Genomic DNA, 20,608 nt, shown 5'->3' with positions numbered 1-20,608 from the left:
CAGGGGCTAAACACACATGCAGCAGGTCAGGCAGCATCTATGGAGAGGAATAAAGAGTCAATGTTTCAGGCTGGGACCCTTCTTAAGGACTCTTTTTAATTTTATTTTAATTAGAAATAGTGCAGAAAAGGTCCTTCAGGCCCAACAAGCCGAGCTGCCCAGCAACACATGGATTTAACCCTGGCCAAATCACAGGACAATTTACTAACCGGTGTATCTTTGGACTGTGGGAGGAAACCCACAAGGTCACAGGAAGAATGTACATACATCTGACAAATGGCGGTGGGATTAAACTCTGAACTCTGACACCTCGAGCTGTAATAGTATCCCATAACCATGGCACCCCAGTGGAAATTCTGTACCTAATTTCACAGACAGTGCCTGGCCAGCTCACTAAACCTCAGAAATTGTTGCCTCTATCAATGTGCAAAACTATAAGTATCTTTTGTACAGTGTCTTCATGGTTGCAAAGAACATGTGGCAGTTAGATTATTGATGTCAGAGTTTGTCAGTAAGCTATGGAAAGAATGATCAAACACCATCAATAAAATTAAATTATCACTTCAAGGAAGAGAGGGTAAAGAGGGAATCCTGGAAGTCAACAATCAGGAGGCTGAGGGTACAAAGCATGGTGGTAGGGGTAACTAAATCCAAAACACATCCTACACAATCAGGTAACTAAATACAAAGGTAATCGGAAGATTGGAGAAATCTGACAAGAACTTTCAAAGTTCTGGGAGTGCACATCACATGCTCCCAGAACACATCCTACCCAGTCAGGAAGGTTCACCAATGCCACTATTTTATGAGGAGGCTCAGAGAGCTGAACTGTGCACATCTATACTCACGTCATTCTACAGATGCACAGTAGAGAGCCTCCTAACAAGCTGCGTCACTGTATGGTACGGAAACTGCACTGTGACAGACAGGAAGCCTCTACAACAGGTTGTCAAAACTGCTCAGTGCATCACCGGCACCAGACTACCCACTATCAAGTACATATATACAGAGAGTTGCTGGAAAACGGCCAGTAACATCATGAAGGATCCTACCCACCCACTCTGCCCATGGACTGTTTGTCCCACTCCTATCAGGGAGGAGGCTACGTAGCATCCACACCAGGACCACCAGACTCAAAAACAGTTACTTTCCCCAAGCAGTGAGGCTGATCAATACCTCCCCACCCCCAACCATCACTGTTTTATCTTTTCCTGTCAGTCACCTTATGTACAGACACTCCTGCACCTAGTGTCACTTTATGGACATACAATCAATCTATGAATATAAGCGATCATATGTATTTGTATTAATTGGTGTTTTTTATTATATTGTTTGTTCTTTATCTTTTATCTTTATCTAAGGAACAGGAAAACAGATTATTATCTGAATGGTGGAAGAACAGGAAAAGGGGAGATACAACGAGACCTGGGTGTCATTGTACACCAGTCATTGAAGGTGGGCATGCAGGTACAGCAGGCGGTGAAAAAGGCAAATGGTATGTTGGCATTCATAGCAAAAGGATTTGAGTACAGGAGCAGGGAGGTTCTACTGCAGTTGTACAAGGCCTAGGTGAGACCGCACCTGGAGTATTGTGTGCAGTTTTGGTCCCCTAATCTGAGGAAAGACATTCTTGCCATATAGGGAGTACAGAGAAGGTTCACCAGATTGATTCCTGGGATGGCAGGACTTTCATATGAAGAAAGACTGGATCGACTAAGCTTATACTCACTAGAATTTAGAAGATTGAGGGGGGATCTTATTGAAACGTATAAAATTCTAAAGGGATTGGACAAGCTAGATGCAGGAAGGTTGTTTCCGATGTTGGGGAAGTCCAGAATGAGGGGTCACAGTTTAAGGATAAAGGGGAAGCCTTTTAGGACTGAGATGAGGAAAAACTTCTTCACACAGAGAGTGGTGAATCTGTGGAATTCTCTGCCACAGGAAACAGTTGAGGCTGGCTCATTGGCTATATTTAAGAGGAAATTAGATATGGCCCTTGTGGCTAAAGGGATCAGAGGGTATAGAGAGAAAGCAGGTACAGGGTTCTGAGTTGGATGATCAGCCATGATCATACTGAATGGCAGTGCAGGCTCGAAGGGCCGAATGGCCTACTCCTGCATCTATTTTCTATGTTTCTATGTTTTTCTTTTTTTGTGCTGCGTTGGATCAAGAGTAACAACTATTTTGTTCTCTTTTACATGTGTATTGGAAATTATATTAAACATGAAAAATTATTAGACAATTGTGTATATAACATTTCAATAATAAATGGCATACATCATTATGCCACCATGTCATACATACACACCTCATCTGAAGTAAAAACAAAGTTAGATTCACATTCCCAGCTCCCTTGTTTTCCTTTCAATTAGTCTTCATATTTTGGTGGCAACAAGGAAGTTTTCAATGAGTCTGAGACAACTACCTACCCTGTGAAGCACAGCAAGACCTTCAGGTTGAAAGAGGAGCACAGCATGAGTACTAGGTGATAATAATCATAAATAAAAATGTAGAAATTGCTGGGTGCCTCAGAAAGATAGACACGTTCGATTGCACATAAGAGAACTGGCTGCTGTATATGGAGTGAATTGAGTAGTATTTTGAAGCAAACAGAATAACCAATATGAAGCAATTGCCAATTTTGCTGAATGCAATAGATTTAAAGTCATATACAGTTTGCTTAGAAGTTTAACTGCTCCAATCAAACCAGCCAAAATGAACTTTGCTGATATCGTGAAAGTAATGCAGGTACATTTAGAACCAAAACCAAGCAACACCCACAAAATGCTGGAGAAACTCAGTAGGCCAGGCAGCATCTATGGAAAAGAGTAAACCTTCATCAAGACTGGAAGTTAAGGAGAATTTTGTGCTGGATGCGGAAACTTGTAGGGTGATAGGTGAGGACAAAAGGAACCGTGGTAAGGTGGTGGGAGGATGGGGTGAGGGCAGACATGCGCAAAATGGAAGAGATGTGGTTGAGGGCAGTGTTGATGGTGGAGAAGTGAAAACCCCTTTCTTTGAAGAAGGAGGACATCTTAGTTTTGATAATGATGAGAGTGACTAAGGACTGAGTAGCCTTGAGATTTATAATGTGAAAACTAACAGTAGAGAAGCAATACGGCTTACAGCAGAAGTGAATATGGCAAATTAATTAGAATGGAATTAGACATGGGCTCAGCTGTTTCAGTCATTCCACAAAATGAATTTGAACAGCATTTCAAAGATACTAAACTGAAGCCTGCTGTTATCCAACTAAGAGCTTGAAAGGAACTCCTGTGCGAATGACATTTGTCACAGTGAAATACAACAACTAATGAGCTTATATGTGGTGAAAACAGGAGGGCCGGCATTGTGGGGGTGTGAGTGGCTGAGACAACTACAACTTGATCGGAGATCCATCCACTATTTGCATGCCGCATTCCCTGAAGAGTCAACTGAAAGCAAGAAAGGTACTGGATGATGCCACAGCAGTGTTCAGCAATGGCATTGAAAAACTCAAACGTATCAAGGGTAAAATTGTGTTAAATCAAAACACCACCCCCAAGTTTTACAAAGCCCGTCCAGTTCCTTATACCATCTGTGATTAAGTATCCAGTAAGCTTGATCACATGGAGGTTGAAGGAATTCTTTCTAAAGTTCAGTGGAGCCCACCAACAACCCCAGTTGTCCCAGTAGCCAAGAAAAATGGGTCTGTCAGGATTTGTGGTAGTGATTTTAGGGTTACCATCAGGCAGAGCACCTTTTCAAACAGATTCATTCAGCTCCACTGTCACAAGGATTGTTACAGAAAATATTTCCTACCAAATGCAATAAGCATTTACAACAGTTCATCTCTTTACGACAGGGGAACACACATCATAGTACAATAGTCTGTTTTATTATTTCATACATTGCACGTTATTGCAGATTGGTAAATTATTACTGTGTACATTATTATTATGTACTTTATATTAGTAAAGTCTGCACACTGCTAAGTGTGTTTTTAAATGTTGCTGCTGTAACAAAACAATTACCCACTCAGGATCAATAAAGTACGTATTATTATTATTAGTATTATTATCATTACTGAAAGTAGATCAATACCCTCTGCCCAGGATAGGGGATATCTTTGCAAACCTTTCTGGAGGGAAACACTTCAGCAAAGGCCTACCTATAGATGGAGATGGAAGAAAAGTCCCAAGTATTTCTCTCCATAAACACTCACAAAGAGCTTTACTGCTATAATAGGCTGTGTTTTTTTGGAGTAGCAGCTGCACCTGCACTCTGGCAGAAAGCTAAAGACCAAGGCTGTCCTGGCACTCCAGCTTTATCTGGATGACATCATTGTTACTGGAAGGATGTCTAAAATATTAAGACTGTGTTAAAATGATTAGATGATTATACTCTCAGAGCACCATTTCAGCCCGTTCTTGAACGGGAGAGAGATTATCCTCATTACTGATCATCAGCCACTAGTGTCCATTTTCACACCACAGAAAGGTGTTCCACTAACAGCAGTTAGTAGCACAAATGCAGAGATGGGCTCTGTTTCTTGGAGGACACAAATATAAGCTCAAATTCAAGAGGACAACTAATCATAGAAATGCTGATAGATTGTCCCATTTACCCTTGGAAAAGAAAGTACCTGAAAAATTTACAAAAGTGGACACTCTTCTTGACGTATTATCCATAATACAAATAGAAGGTCTCCCTGTTAGAGCAGAGATGATTTAAAGGGAAGCCAGAAAAGACCTTACATGACCTCCAAAATTGCTGGAATGTGCAGCAGACACTCCTGTTCCCCCATTTTTACCAGCACCGGAATGAACTTGCCCTTGCAGAAGGTTACCTTATGTGTGGATTGAAAGTTGTTGTACCATCAGGCTGAGAGCTAAAATGTTGGAGAGCTACATGCCGGTCATCTAGACATGGTCAAAAAGACAGTGTTGGCTCAAAGCCTTGTTTGGTGGCCTGGGATACATCAGGAGATCGAGCAACTTGACGTGCACGGTTCAAGTGAACAATGGGTCCAGCAGATGCCAAAAGCGTAAGACTATAAGACATAGGAGCAGAATTAGACCATTCAGTCCATTGAGTCCGTTCCACCATTCCATCATGGCTGATCCTGGATCCCACTCAACACTCTACACCTGCCTTCTCACCATATCCTTTGATGCCCTGACCGATCTAGAAACTATCAACTTCCGCTTTAAATATACCCAGGGACTTGGTCTCCACTGCAGTCTGTGGCAGAGCATCCCACAGATTTACTACACTGGCTAAAAAAAGTTCTCCTTACCTCTGTTCTAAAAGGTCGCTCCTCAATTTTGAGGCTGTGCCCTCTAGTTCTGGATACCCCCACCATAGGAAACATCCTCTCCACATCCACCCTATTGAGTCTTTTAACATTTGATAGGTTTCATTGAGATTCTTCTAAATTCCAGTAAGTACAGGCCCAAAGCTGCCAAACACTCCTCATATGTTAACCCCTTCATTCTCAGAATCATCCTTGTGAACCTCTGACTAAACACCCTTTCTGAGATATGGGGCCCAAAACTGTTGACAATATTCCAAGTGCAGCCTGACTAGTGTCTTATAAAGGTTCAGCATTATCTCCTTGTTTTTATATTCTATTCCCCTTGAAATAAATGCCAACATTTCATTTGCCTTCTTTACCACAAACTCAACCTGCAAATTAACCTTCTGGGAGTCTTGCATGAGGACTCCTAAGTCCCTCTACACCTCTGATGCTTGAACCTTCTCCCCAGTTAGATAATAGTCCGCACTATTCCTCCTTTTACCAAAATGGATTATCATACATTTCCCAACACTGTATTCCATCTGCCACATTTTTGCCCAATCTTCCAGTTTGTCTAAGTCCTGCTCATCCTCAATAATAGACTCCAACACTTTCCCAAACCCTGGTCTATAATTTTCTTTCTTTTGTCTTCCTCCCTTCTTAAAGAGTGGAGTGACATTTGCTATTTTTTCAGTCCTCCAGGACCATGCCAGAATCAAATGATTCTTGAAAGATCATGACCAATGCATCCGTTATTTCTTCAGCAACCTCTCTCAGGACTCTGGGATGTAGTCCGTCTCGTCCAGGTGACTTATCCACCTGAAGACTTTTGAGTTTGCCACAGACATTTTCCTTTATAATAGCAATGACACTCACTCCTGCTCCCTATCACTCATAGACCTCTGCTAGTGTCTTCCACAGTGAAGACAGATCTAAAGTGCCCATCAAGTTCATCAGCCATTTCTTTGTCCCTCATTACTACCTCACCAGCAGCATTTTCCAGTGGTCCAATATCAACTCTCACCTCCCTTTTACTCTTTATGTAAATGAAAAAATCTTTTGGTATCTTGCTTTATATTATTGGCTAGTCTCTCCTCATATTTCAACTTTTCCCTTCTTATAGCTTTTTTAGTTGCCTTTTGTTGAATTTTAAAAGCTTTCCACTCACTTTTATATGTTATATGCCCTTTCCTTGGCTTTTATGCAGTCCTTAACTTTGCTTGTCAGCCACAGTTACCTACCCCTGCCATTTGAGAACTTCTTCTGTGGGACATATCTATCCTGTGAACTACTCCCAGAAACTTCAGCCATCTCTGGTCTGCTGTAATCCCTGTCAGTATCCTCCTCCAATCCACCTGGGCAAGCTCCTCTAGCCTCTCTCTCCTTGGGAATGGCCTGCTTTGCCCTGGCAGAGGATTCATTGCAGATTTTGCTGGACCATTCATAGGAACAGATTTGTTGGTAGTAATGCATGCAGCTACAAAGTGATCGGAAATGTTCCCGACAGCCTCGCACACTGTTGATGTGTTGAGAAGTCCCTTTGCAAAGACTGGTGTTTGAGACCACCCAGTCAATGGCAATGGACCACAGCTTGTTGTGGAGCAGTTTCAGAATTACTGAAAATGAATGGAATAAGATATATTACATCTGCACTGTGCCAGCCAGCTACAAATAGCTTGGCAGAAATGTTTGTTAAAGTTTGAAGAATTGTGTGCAATGTGATCAGAACAGACTACACTGTCAGCAGAGCATGCTACACTGACTCTGAATCTGAAGCTGGCCAATTTCCTCCTTGCATATTGCAATGCAGCGCACTCCACAACCAACAATTCACCAGCCATACTGTCGTCCCTTGAATTCAGGCTTGGATCTCCTCAAACCCAGTAGGACAAACAGCTGAGACAAATTGAAGGCTCCTTGAGCGAGAAGGTTCGATGTTTCACTCCTGGACAAGCAGTCCTGGCAAGGAGCTATAGAGATGATCAAAAGTGGGTACTCAGAAAGATTAAGGAGGGAACTGCACCACTCTCCAACACAGTGGAGATTACATCTGATGTCATCTGGAGATGACACATCAATCAGTTGGGGAAAGCGGAGTCAATTGTTAGAGAAGAAAGGTGTCCAGAGCTGTCAGAACCACTTCCTGCAGCCTCAGAACTCGAGATTGTTTCTCAGCCCCAAGTCTCTCCTGCCAACCATATATACTCAGGTGGTGGAGTGGAGATATGTGTCTACCAAAGGAGGTGTAAGGAACTCCTTCCCTCCGCTAGACTCCAGGTAACCCTTGGGCAAGGTGTACCACCTGCTTAGATCCTCTAATCAGGGTCATGCGCGCAGGTGGTGGATGGTCGTATGGTGCACATCATAAGTCCTGGTTATCCAATCACTGAAATCAGGCAGATAATCTCTGAGAGTATTGATAATGGCTGGAATCACTCATTTTCTAAAGACACTGGCCAGAAGAAGGCAATGGCAAACTACTTCAGTAGAAAAATTAATACTTCTCTAATATTTGAGTAATATTGTAAATATAGTTTGATAAAGTATTCTTTGTTATTTACATAATGCATTGTGGGTGTTATGTAAAAGTATGTAAATGGCATACGTCATCATGCCACCACATCCATACATACATACCTCGCTTAAAGTAAAAACTAAAGTAGGCTTACATTCCTGGCGCCCTTGTTTTCCTTTCAATTAGTTTCTATGTTTTGAAGTTACAAAACCTAACAACAAAGATTGCAGATGAGACTTGGAGCCACTGTAAGTGATGGGCTCTGGGAAAGCTGGACTGGTCAGGAAAACTAAAAACAAAATGCCAAAGTGCAAATCTGAAATAAAAAAAATAAAAACCTGGAAAGGTCAGGAAGCAACTGTGGAGTGAGGCATTTCACATCAAAGACTCTGTCAGAATTGTGAAGGGGCTGGTGTGAGAGGCATCTCGACTGGAAGAGATTGCAGAAAGTTGTGGACACAGCTCAGCACATCACAGGAAGCAGCCTCCCCTCTATCTATACTTCTTGTTCCCTCGGTAAAGCAGCCAGCATAATCAAAGACCCCACCCAATCTGGACATTCTCTCCTCTGTCTCTTCTCATGAAGCCGAAGATTCAAAACCTTCAAAGCACCAGGCTCAAGGACAGCTTCTTCCCCACTGTTAACAGACAATCTTGTACAATCAGATGGACTCCAGATCTACCTCATCATGACTTTATTGTCTGCCTGCACTGCACTTTCTCTGTAACTGTAACACTATTCTGCATGATGATTGATTTCCCTTGTTCTATCTCAATGCATTGTCTAATGATTCGACCTGTATGAAGGGTGTGTAATACAAACTTTTCACTGTAATTTGGTACATGTGACAACAATAATAATGGTGACTATGGCGAGAAGCTGCAAACAGGGTTATTTGGTCAATGAGAGAATGAAAACAGACAGGAATAAATGAAATTTTGAGAATGTCAGGATGGAAAAGTCTACAGAAAGTGGTAGATACACCCAGACCATCAAAGGCAAAGCAAGGAGTACGTTTACATGGAGCGCTGCTACAAGTAAATGGCATCTATCAACAAGATCATCAGGCCCTGCTTTCTTCTCAGTGCTGCCATCAGGGAGGAGGTACAGATGCCTCAGGTCCCACACCACCAGGTTCAGGAACAGTTATTACCCCTCAACCATCGGGTCCCACACCACCAGGTTCAGGAACAGTTATCACCCCTCAACCATCGGGTCCCACACCACCAGGTTCAGGAACAGTTATCACCCCTCAACCATCAGATCCTACACCACCAGGTTCAGGAACAGTTATTACCCCTCAACCATCAGGTCCAACACCACCAGGTTCAGGAACAGTTATTACCCCTCAACCATCAGATCCTACACCACCACATTCAGGAACAGTTATTACCCCTCAAACATCAGGTCCCACACCACCAGGTTCAGGAACAGTTATTACCCCTCAACCATCAGATCCCACACCACCAGGACCCCACGCACCCCTCATACAAACTCTTCTCCCTCCTGCCATCTGGGAAAAGGCTCTGAAGCATTTGGGCTCTCACGACCAGACTGTGTAACAGTTTCTTCCCCCAAGTCATCAGACTCCTCAATACCCAGAGCCTGGACTGACACCAACTTACTGCTTTCTACTATTGTCCTGTTTATTATTTATTGTAATGGCTGCACTGTTTTGTGCACTTTACGCGGTCCTGGGTAGGTCTGTAGTCTAGTGTAGTTTTTTTCTGTGTTGTTTTTTACGTAGTTCAGTCTAGTTTTTGTACTGCGTCATGTAACACCATGGTCCTGAAAAAACATCGTCTCATGTTTACTGTGTACTGTACCAGCAGTTATGGTTGAAATTACAATAAAAGTGTCTTGACTTGATTCTACAACCAACAGCCTCACTTTCAAGTAGTCTTTACCACTCATGTTCTCAGCATTTGTAATTGCAGTTTGACCTCTTTTGCACATTGGCTGTTTATCAGTGTTTTTATGTGTGCTTTTTCGTAGATTCTAATCTGTTGCATTATTTTCCTGATGATGCAGACAAAAAGAGGAATCTCAAGGTAGCATCTGGTATCATATACCTACTTTGATAATAATTAAATTAAAAATTTGAATTTTGAATGGGTTAGGTATACTACTAATGTAGGATATTGAAGAAATAAGGTAGCCAGTGATCTATTGAATCAACTAGAGGGGCTGAATGGCCTCGCGACCTTTCTGTAATCGGTTTGAGGAATTGCCCATTTAAGAAGCGAGGCTAATAGATGTGATGTCAGCAAGATTGGCATTTGTTGTCGATAATAGGCGGGTTTGTTTAAATTAAGCAATCAGCAGTCGTGACCTTATACTTTAACCAATCGGGTTAAAGGAAACTCTTGGTTGACGCTAATTACCAACAGGACGGGTCGTTGCGTCACTGAAGGTGGTGAAAACCAGACCGATGCCAAATCGCCATTGAGCGCGGGAAACGCTGCTGCCGTCACGTTCGCAGCTTTCCTATTGATTGACGCCGATTTACACCAATGAAGTGTTTAGGCTTTCTTCCAATCATATCGAGAATGGTCAGTTTGATTGACGTGGTAAATGATTAATGCATGACTAAGATCGGGGCGGGATTTTCTTTTGACTGATGTCTTAGGTAACCATTAAAAATTGAAGAACGTACTTTTAAAAATAATTGATGGTTATTTAATCGAATCAGATAGAGGGTAATTTGATTGACACAATTATGACCGATGATATTCTTCATTTATTGTGCGCTGCTGCGCCAGTAACATGATTGACTTTGAAGAGTCGCCAATAGAGTGTTAGCTATGTTGATTGGCGATGACGGAATTACCCAATGGGTTCCCGGGGTGGCGATGATGACAGTTATGTGGGCGGGCCGGGGCGTGGTTTGTGTTTGAGGCCTAGGCGAACGGAGCGCGGCCGATAGGAAAGTGCGTGGTGACCGAAGCGGAGCAGGCAGCGAGTGAAGAGGAAAGTACCCGAGAGCCGGGACCTGTGGCATCCGAAGGCCGAGTGCGGCGGCGGGGAGAGCGGCAGGTGGGTGAGGCTTGAAGCGCTAAGCCGCGCTTGGGATGTTCGGGCCTGGGCGAGTGCACCGCTTCTTCCAGGCCGGGGCCTCGGGGAGTGGAGCGAGGCCTGGAATAGACGGCGGTTGACACCGCTCGGCCCCTCGCGCCCGTGTGGCTCGTCCTGTTGTTCCCGACCGAAGTGGCCCACTGTCTCGGGGAGGGTGACTAACTCATCCTCGGAGCTGTCCCACCGCCACGACCGGTAGTTGGCAAGTATTGGACGCAGGAAAAGGCCATTCAGCTTCTGATACCCCACATTGAAGGAGCTCCAGGTTAATCTGACCTCGTGACCAATGTTCCTGCAACGTCCACCAGCTCCCTTCACGTCCCAAGTCTGATAGATCCATCCTTCGGCCTATCTAGTCTGTGCTGATCCATTAATCCGCTTAGTCCCATTAACCTGTACTATAGCTCCCTTTATTTCCAATCCATGTACCTATAACTTTTATGTTAATGTTGAAACGGAATCTTTATCCATCACTTCCACTGGCAGCTCCCTTCACCCTGTGAATGGAGAAGTTGCACCTCATGTTCCCTTTGACGAAGTGGTCCCCTTTTCACCTTTCTCCATAACTTCTATTGATGCTTGTCATAAGGTATCTCGTGGAAATTGGCCCTTCAAGCCAGTTAGTCCGTATTAACCAACTAGTTAGAAAGTGTTTGGCCTATATTCCTCTAAACCTAAATCAATACACACACAACGCTGATCAGCAGGTCAGGCAACATCTATGGAGTTGAATGAACAGTCATCTCGGGCGGAGACACTTCATCAGGACTGAAGAGGAAGGGGGAAGATGCCAGAATAAAAAGGTGTGAGGAAGGGAAGCAGGATAGCTAGAAGGTGATGGGTGAAGCTAGGTGGGTAGGAAAGGTAAAGGGCTGGAGAAGGAGGAGTCTGGTAGGAGAGGAGTGTGGACCATAGAGGAGGAGGGGACCCAGGGGAAGTAATAAGCAGGTGAGAAGTTCAGAGTGGGGAATGGAGAAAGGTGGGAGTGTTCACCAGAAGGAGAAATTGATGTTCATGCCATCAGGTTGGAGACTTCACAGATGGAATGTGAGTTGTTGCTCCTCAGCTTGGCACAAGGAGGCCGTGGACTGACAGGTCAGAATGGGAGTGGAATTAAAACCACAAACAAGTGAAAATCTGCAGATGCTGGAATTAAAATGTTTGGCCCTTCAGGAAGTCCCACTTGTGGCAGATGGTGCCAAGGTGCTTGATGAAGTGGTCCCCTGTTTACTTTCCTGTCCAAGTGCCTTTCCTCTATTACCTTCACTAACAGCCCATTCCACATACGCAACATCTTTTGTGTGAAGAAGTTGCCTCTCAGTATGGTTTAAATCTTTCACCTTTCACCTTAAACATGACTTCTGGTTTTTGGTCCTTTTCCCTGGGAAAAATGTCCTTGCCTTATCCGTGCCTATTATAGATCACTGGGTCCCCTCCACCTTCCCTTTCTCTGATGGTCCACTCTCCTCTCCTACCAGACTCTTTCCTCTCCTACCCACCTGGCTTCACCTATCACCTTCTAGAAATCCTTCTTCCCCCTCCACCACCTTTTTATTCTGACATCTTCCCCCTTCGGTTCCAGACCTGAAGAAGGGTCTCAGCCCAGAACATCAACTGTTTATTTGTTTCCATCTATGCTGTCTGACCTGCTGAGTTCCTTCTGCATTTTGTGTGTGTTGCTTTATGCACATCTATAAGGTTGCCCCTCAATATTTTACATTGTAAAGAATGAAGTCCTAGCCTATCCAACTCAGGCCCTCAAGGCCTGGCAGCATCCTGGTAAATCTCCTCTGCACTCCTGTCTTTCCTGTCCCAGGGTAACAAAACTAAATACAAATGTTCCAAGTGCAGTCTCACTGCTCTTTGGTTCAACTCTGATAGAGCATCCCCTCTGCCATCTGATTTCTCAATGCACAAGGAACATCGACAACACTTGTTTTTTTTTCTATTTTTATCCTGTTTTGTACTTCATAATATATAAAATATTATTGTATAGTGTTTTATTATGTATAGCATCTACTACTGCAGCAAAATGACAAATTTCAGGACATATGCCAGTGACATTAAACCTGATTCTAATTCTGTATACTCTGAGTGATGATGAAAGCCAGAATGCTCAATGCCTTCTTAGTCACTGTCTACCTGTGACTCCACCTTCAGCACACAGACTGGTTGAGTTGTAGAGCGTGGAGACACTCAGGAGTAAGCTGGGCAGCTTGCATAGAAAGTTCATGAGGATGAGACCCCAGGTGCTGGAGTTGGAGCCATAAAGAAAAAGCTGGAGGAACTCATTGGATTAGACAGCATCGATGGAAGGAAATGTGCTTTCGAGGTTTTGGATTGTAACCATATCTGTGTTCATTCCAGATGAAGGGTCTCGACCAGAAACATCAGATGTCCATTTCCATCCACTGAGTTCCTGCAGCTTTTTGTGCAAGGGCAGATTGGATGGACAAGGTTACTTTCCCTGAAGCTGTAGAGGCTCAGGGTGTCATATGGTGAAGTAATCACGTGAACTTTCAGCTTTGGTTAGTGCAGTCACTTTACAGAATCAGCTATCAGAACATCAGGGTTCAATTCCTGATATTCTGTAAGGACTTTGCACACTTTCCCTGTGTTTGTGTGGGTTTCCTCCAGGTATTCCGGTCTCTTCCCACATTCCAGACACACATGGGTTAGGGTTAATAAGTTGTGAGCACGCTATGTTGTCAGAAGCTCAGTGGCCACTGCGGGCTGTCCCCAGCACATCTTTGACTACATTGTCCATGGAAGCAAAAATGCTTTCACTGTATGTTTGGATATTTTGATGTACATGTGACAAATAAAGCTGATCTTTATTTTTAAACCTTTATGTTGGTTACTGTATTTGATGTCCCACCAGCTATCTTCAAACACATCCTGATGTTTTCAAAGATTTTACCAGACTCCCTCTGCTCTAAGAGATCCCCTGGATCTGTGCTATGCAGCCTACGAAATGTATCCTTAGAACCAGTGTTGAATATCTTTTGCCACTGTGGATTCAAAATTGGTTCGGCCATAAGACGGAGGGTAGTGGTGGAGGTCTGTGGTCAGTGGTGTTTCACAGGGATCTGTGGGAGCCTCAGTTGACAGGGATGTGTTTAAATGATTTGGGGCAAAAATGTAGCTGGTCTGATTAGTACGTTTGCTGATAACATCAGAATTGGCTGTGTTGTGGATAGTGAGGAAGGTTATCGAAAGCTTCAGCAAGGTAGAGAGCAGCTGGAGATGTGGGCAAGGAAGTGACAGATGGAGTTTAACGAGTACAAGTGTGAGTTGTTGCATTTTGGGAATTCAGGTGTAAGGGAAAGTTTCATGGTAAATAGAAGTTGATCTATGGAAAGATATTGGGTGCGGGTCTATAACTTGCTGAAAGTGGCTACACTACTAGATAGGGTAGTACCAGAATCCTATGTATTATTACTAACATTTTGTGAAATTTGTTTTTCGGCAGCAGTGTAATGACATACTTAAATTACTACAAGTAATATTTTCCATGAACATAAAACTTGGCAATTCAAATTCAAGTTTATTGTTATCAGCATACAGCCAACAGCATTCCTCTGGGCCACAGTGCACCCACAATTCATATATCACACAGCACATAAAGCAAAATATTATCATTAATAAGTTAATAAAGTATCATTCAAAATGCATGTAATGCGCAGCACAGGTAAACAGCTTATTGTCCTAGCAATGAGACTGTGGTGATGGCTAGTATTCATGAGTCTCCCAGCCCGAGGGAAGCTATTACCCAGTCTGGCAGTCCTGGTCCTGATGCACCTGTACCTCCTTCCTTGGCAATAGTGTGTCAAAGAGATTGTGGGAAGGGTAGTAGTGACCCTTGTCAATGCTTCGGGCCATTCTATTACAACATCCCTGATAAATGTCATCAAAGAGGGAAGGGAGACCTCGGTGATCCTCTGTGCTCTGATGCTTTGCTGCTCCTGTACCACGCAACAATGCAGCCTGACAGAACACTCTTGTAGGTTCTATTGCGGCTATGTATCTAAAAAGGAACATAGAGAGACTTCTTTCTCCCATTGTGGGAGTATCAGATAGTAGAGGGCATACCTTTTAAGGTGAGGGGGGATAAAGTTCAAAGATTTACAGGGCAAATTTATTTAACCAGTGAGTGGTAGGTGCCTGGAATATGCTATGGGGAGGTGATGGATACAGATAGTATAGCAGTGTTTAAGAGGCATTTAGACCATCTGGTTTTGGGGGGGGGGAGGGGGGTGAGAGCCACTGCATATGATTGGACAAAGCTGCAGAAAGTTGTAAACTCAGCTAGCTCCAACATGGGCACCAGCCTTCCCACCAGCATTGAGAGCATCTTCAAAAGGGTGGTATCTGCCATTAAAGACCATCAAGGAGGAGGTACAGGACCCTGAAATCACACCCTTGGTGTTTTATGAACAGCTTCTTCTCTGCCAACATCAGATTTCTGAATGGGCAATAAACACGTGCACTTCATTTTTTTTTTGTTTTGCTTTACTCTCTTTTTGCACTAAATGTTTTAAAATATTGTAATTTATAGGTTTTAATATATTGCACTGCTGCTACCGCAAAACAGCAAATTTCATGACATACTGCCAGCGATATTAAACCTAATTTTCGTTTGTGTGAAGAAGCTGAAAATAGAGGAATATACTCAGGAAAAGTTAATTGACATCCCAGTTAGCAGAGATGTTATGGGCCAAGCTCCTGTTCCTGTGCTCTACTGTTCTTTCTTCTAACATTTCCAGCCTCTGTCCTATGTTTGCTATGCTTCAAATTGTAGTATCGTCTGCAAAATTTTGTAATTTTAATTCAGCATTCATGCACACCATTAAAATATCATAAATAAAACAGTGGTCTTTGTGCTACCTGCTAGGAACCACTGCCTCTTATTCTCCAGTGTTTAAACCAACTTGTTGAAATGATGCTAGAATCAGTAATTGTAGCAGCATTTTGTGAGCATTGTCAATATAGCTTCATGTGGGAGAAACTATTTATTAGAGATACAGTGCAGGACAGGCCCTTGTGGTCCACTGATTTAACACTGGCCTAATCATAACTTACGTTGACCAATTAACCTATGAGCCGGTATGTACTGTCTGAGGAAACCAGAGGAAGCCCATGTATACATGGGAAGAACATACAAAATTTCTTGCAGAGGACACCGGAATTTAACCCTGACCCACCCCCACCCCCCAAGCTACAAATTTCTTGGACTTCTGATCAGAGTGAGGGAATGAATGTATTAAATTTGAACTTGAAGTGTTTGAAAAGATGCCTGATGAATTGTTAAATTGAAAGATAAATGCCCATTGGCTTTGGAGGGGATTCATTGTCAGGAATAAACACTAGTTAATGGGTAGGAAGCGGTAAGTTGGGCTAAAGGTTTTCAGGTTGGCAACCTGTGGCCAGTGGATACCACAGATGGAGTCCTGGAACTGGAACTGTTTGCAGTATGACTGAGAAAGGAAGTAGTCGAAGCAGTGAATGGCGCAAAGGCGGAATGCACACAGGCAAATCGATGGCTTAGGTGAGTTGTCAAATACAACGAGGTGTGAGAAAGTGTGCAAGTTGTTCATTTTGGAAGGAAGAAACAAAAAGGCCAGTCCTGTTTACAAATGAAAAGCAACTGGAGGAATTGGGGGGGGGGGGCATCCTTTGTCTATATACAACTGTAAAATAAGGCTGGTGGGGGGGGAGTTTGGTGTACAGGAAGCTAACGTGTACAGCAGGTAGTAAGGAAGGCTAATGTTGGTGCATATTTATGGGGAGGGGTGGGCAGAAGAATTGTGGCTCAAGGTAGGGCAGTTTTAATGCAACTGTACTAGGTATTTGTGAGAACACATCTGGAGTACCATGAACAATTTAATGTCTGTATTTCTGGAACTGTATTATTTCATCAGAGGAGAGGTGGTTCAGAGAAGGTTCTCCTGGATAATCCCAGATTGGCGGGGGGGGGGGGGTTTGTTTATGAGGAGATATTAAACAGGTCAATTCAATTATTTGTACAAGATGTTAAGAGGCATAGACAAGACTATAAGACATAGGAGCAGAATTAGGTCATTCAGACCATCAATTCTGCTCCATCTTTCCATCATGGCTGATTTTTTTATCCCTCTCGACCCCATTCGCCTGGCTTCTCCCCATAACCTTTTACACTCTGACTAACCATGAGTCTATCAACCTCTGTTTCAAATATATCTAGTGACTTGGCCTCCACAGTCATCAATGGCAATGAATTCCACAGGTTCACCACCTTCTGGCTAATTGGACACTTTTTTTTACCCAGAGTAGAAATTGCTAATACCAAGGGGTCATAACTTTAAGGTAATTGAAAGAAAGTATTGGGGGGGGGGGGGGGGAGGGAATGGCAGAGGTAAGTTTCTTTTTCTGTCTTGCAGAGAGTGCCGGATTTATCGAATGTGCTGCCAGGGGTGGTGGTATGAACATTTATGAATCTCTTGTAAGGTGATAAGATGTGGACTATGTGAGAGGGAAGGGTTAGGTCAAGGATTAACTATATTCACCACATTTACACGCATAAAGAATTTGTTGTGTATTGGTGTGGTGTGTATTAAAAAGTATTGAACAGTTGTAAAGGGTTATTGAAGAATAGAATGGTCAGGAGTTGGTTAAAAGGTTGGTGAAGGGCCTGTACTACGCTGTGCAACATAGAAAATATTCAGTGTTCAACTCATTGGTGTTTTACCCTCTGGTTCTAGACTCTTCCATGAATGGAGACACCATCTCAGCATTTACCCTGCCAAACTTTCTAGAGCATTGTGTTTGAGTAACTGGAAAAGGCGGTGAAGTGCACTATTTATTCTTCCACATAAATTTTTTATCGTCGTTATTTATCAATCCACTGCCTTTGCTACTGAGATTCTTGCCTGCTGAAGTATTCTGCCCTGCCCTCCAGCTTTATGTAAATTTGTTTTGTGTCCCACTCTCTAGCTGCTTTCTTAAATGATGTTTTCTCCTCCTCTTCTGTCAGTTTGCTATTTTCACCCAAATCTGAGTTACTGCTAGTTGTAGTATTCTTGGCCTTTCCTGTTGCATCTGTTTGGCTTGTCACCTGCTCCATGTTGATGCCCACCCCCACTGCCAGTTTCAGCTGCCCTTACACACTGATTAGGATTTTCTTCCTTCCCTGAGTTCCAATCATTCAAACTTGAAATAGCTCTCTCCTGTCACAGTAGCTTCCAATACTGCTGGAATCTGAAGCTCACCCTTGTTTCAAGTGTAATTGTCATTCAGCCAGACACGTGAATACAGCCAAACAAAGCCATATTCCTCCAGGGCAAAGGTGCAGAGTACCAACAGTCTCTCACAGTTATAGCAGTAAAGCATAGTCATAAATAATATAGCCCAATTCCCTGAGTTCATGGCCTGTTGATTGTTGGTGCATTGTTGTTGTCCTGAAGCCACATTTCTGCAAGGGCAAGCACACAGCAGTTCCTGATCATGCACTGGTGTAGCCATGGACAAACACAGTCCACCTCCAGGCATCTCTCCTGGACTGCAGCAGCAAGCAAGCCCACGGCTTAAGGCCTAGTCCTCTCTACATGCAGCTGCCCCGCAGTCTGTCACACTAGCAAACAAATGAAACTGGCCTGTGGCATCTTGCATTATCAATGTTTAACATTATGATCGCAAGAAAAAAATGTTCAAGACAAATCACCCGTTGCTACACTGTATGTCGCCTCTGCACACCAACTTCAGTGTCTTTCTGCAGCAGGCAGCAGCGTAGTCCACACAAGGCCATCTTCCCTGCCCATGAGCAGCTCACTGATGAGGTAGACTGAAGTTCTTGAAGTCATGTGAGGAAAATGCAAATATATGGATATTATGTAGACAGAAGAGATTAGTTGGCTATTAGTTGATTATTTATTTGATTTGGCTCAACATTGTGGGCTGAATGGCCTTGTCCCCTGCTATACTGTTTTATGTTCTAATTACATTCACTTATTAAGCTTTTTATTTAACCTATTAAGTTTTAATGTTATTTGGCTGAATGTAGAAAGTACAGTACAGTAGGCCCTTTGGCCCACAATGATGTGCTGAAATTTTAACCTACGCCAAGATCAATCCTTTTCACTTATACCTGCATTTATCAGCCATGTGCTTATGAGTTTCTTAACTGACTAATTTATGTAACTCTACACCCTGGCAGAAACTCTGTTTCTTTTTTTTAAAAAAAACTACCTCTGACATCCTCCCTATATCCTCCAATTACCTTAAAATTATTCCCTCTCTTTTGTCATTGCCAGCCAGGGGAAAGAGGTGCTGACTGTCCACTCTATCTGCCTCTTATCATTTTGTACACCTCTATCAAGTCACCTCTCATCTTTCTTCACTCCAAAGAGGAAAAGCCCTAGTTCACTTATCCGCTCCTCAAAAGACATGCTTTTTAAACCAGACACCATCCTGGTAAATCTCCTCTGCACCCTCTCTAAAGCTTCCACATCCTATAATGAGGTGACCAGAACTGAACACACTTTTCCAAGTCTCTGCTAACCAGGGTTTTATAGAGCTGTATTCTTTCAAGAATCACTTGATTCTGGCATGTTTCCAGAGAACTGGAAAATTGCAAATGTCACTCCACTCCTCAAGAAGGGAGAGGGGCAGAAGAATGTAAGTTTACAGACTGGTTAATCTGACCTCAGTGGTTGGGGAAACTTGGAGTTAATTGTTAAGGATGTGGTTTTGGAGTACTTGGAGGCCATAGTCAGCATGATTTCCTTAAGGGAAAATCTTGCCTGACAAATGTTTGAATTCTTTGAAGAAATAACAAGCAGGATAGATAAGGGAGAATAGCTGAATGTTGTGCACTTGGATTTTCAGGCTTTGCTAAGGTGCCATATATGAGGCAGCTTAACAAATGAAGAACCCATGGTATTACAGGAAAGGTATTAGCATAGATGGACCATTGGCTGATTGGCAAGAGGCAAAGAATAGAAATAAAGGAAGCCTTTTCTGATTGGCTGCTAGTGTCCAGTGGTCTCCTACAGGGTTCGATACTAAAACTGCTTTGTATGTAATGTCATTGATTTGGATGTAGGACTTGATGGCTTTGTAGCCAAGTTTGCAGATAGGTGGTGTTGAGGAAGCAGAGAGGTTACAGAAGGACCTAGTCAGATTAGGAGAATGGGCACAGAAATGGCAAATGGAATGTGGTATCTGGAAGTGTATGGTCATGCACTTTGGTAGAGTAGACTATTTTCTAAATGGAGAGAAAACTCAAAAATCTGAAGTGCAAGGGGACTTGGGAGCCCTCATGCAGGATTCCATAAAGATTAATTTGCAGGTTGAGTCAATGGTGAGCAAGGCACATGCAATGTTAGCATTCATTTTGAGAGGATTAGACTATAGAAGCAAGGATGTAATGTTAAGACTTTTGAAGGTGCTGGTGAGGCCTCATTTGACATATTGTGATCCCCTTATCTAAGAGAAGGATGTGCAGACATTGGAGAGGGTTCAAAAGAGATTCACAAAAATGATTCTGTGATTGGAGGGCTTACTGTACTCACTGGAATTCAGAAGAATGGGACGGGTGGAAATCTCATTGAAACCTATCGAATGTTGAAAGGACTCGATAGAGTAGATTTGAGAAGGATGTTTCCTATGGTGGGGTAGTCTAAGACCAGAAGAAACCGCCTCAATAAAGAGGAATGTCCATTTAGAATGGCAATAAGGAATTTCTTTAGGTAGAGACTGAGTC

The 20,608-nt window shown here is 43.0% G+C and overlaps 1 protein-coding gene across 1 annotated transcript in view; it reads left to right on the top strand.

Annotated features, from left to right (window-relative positions):
- The first annotated feature begins 10,672 nt into the window (after positions 1 to 10,672).
- Positions 10,673 to 20,608, top strand: part of nup98 (nucleoporin 98 and 96 precursor) — a 107,173-nt gene continuing 97,237 nt past the window's right edge. Inside the window, 1 exon segment of the mRNA XM_073041943.1 lies at positions 10,673 to 10,830. The gene's annotated coding sequence lies outside the window, so the exon portion shown is untranslated.

This window comes from Hemitrygon akajei, chromosome 4, assembly GCF_048418815.1.
Source record: "Hemitrygon akajei chromosome 4, sHemAka1.3, whole genome shotgun sequence".
NCBI lineage: Eukaryota > Metazoa > Chordata > Chondrichthyes > Myliobatiformes > Dasyatidae > Hemitrygon > Hemitrygon akajei.
This window is presented reverse-complemented; position numbering and strand designations above follow the sequence as displayed.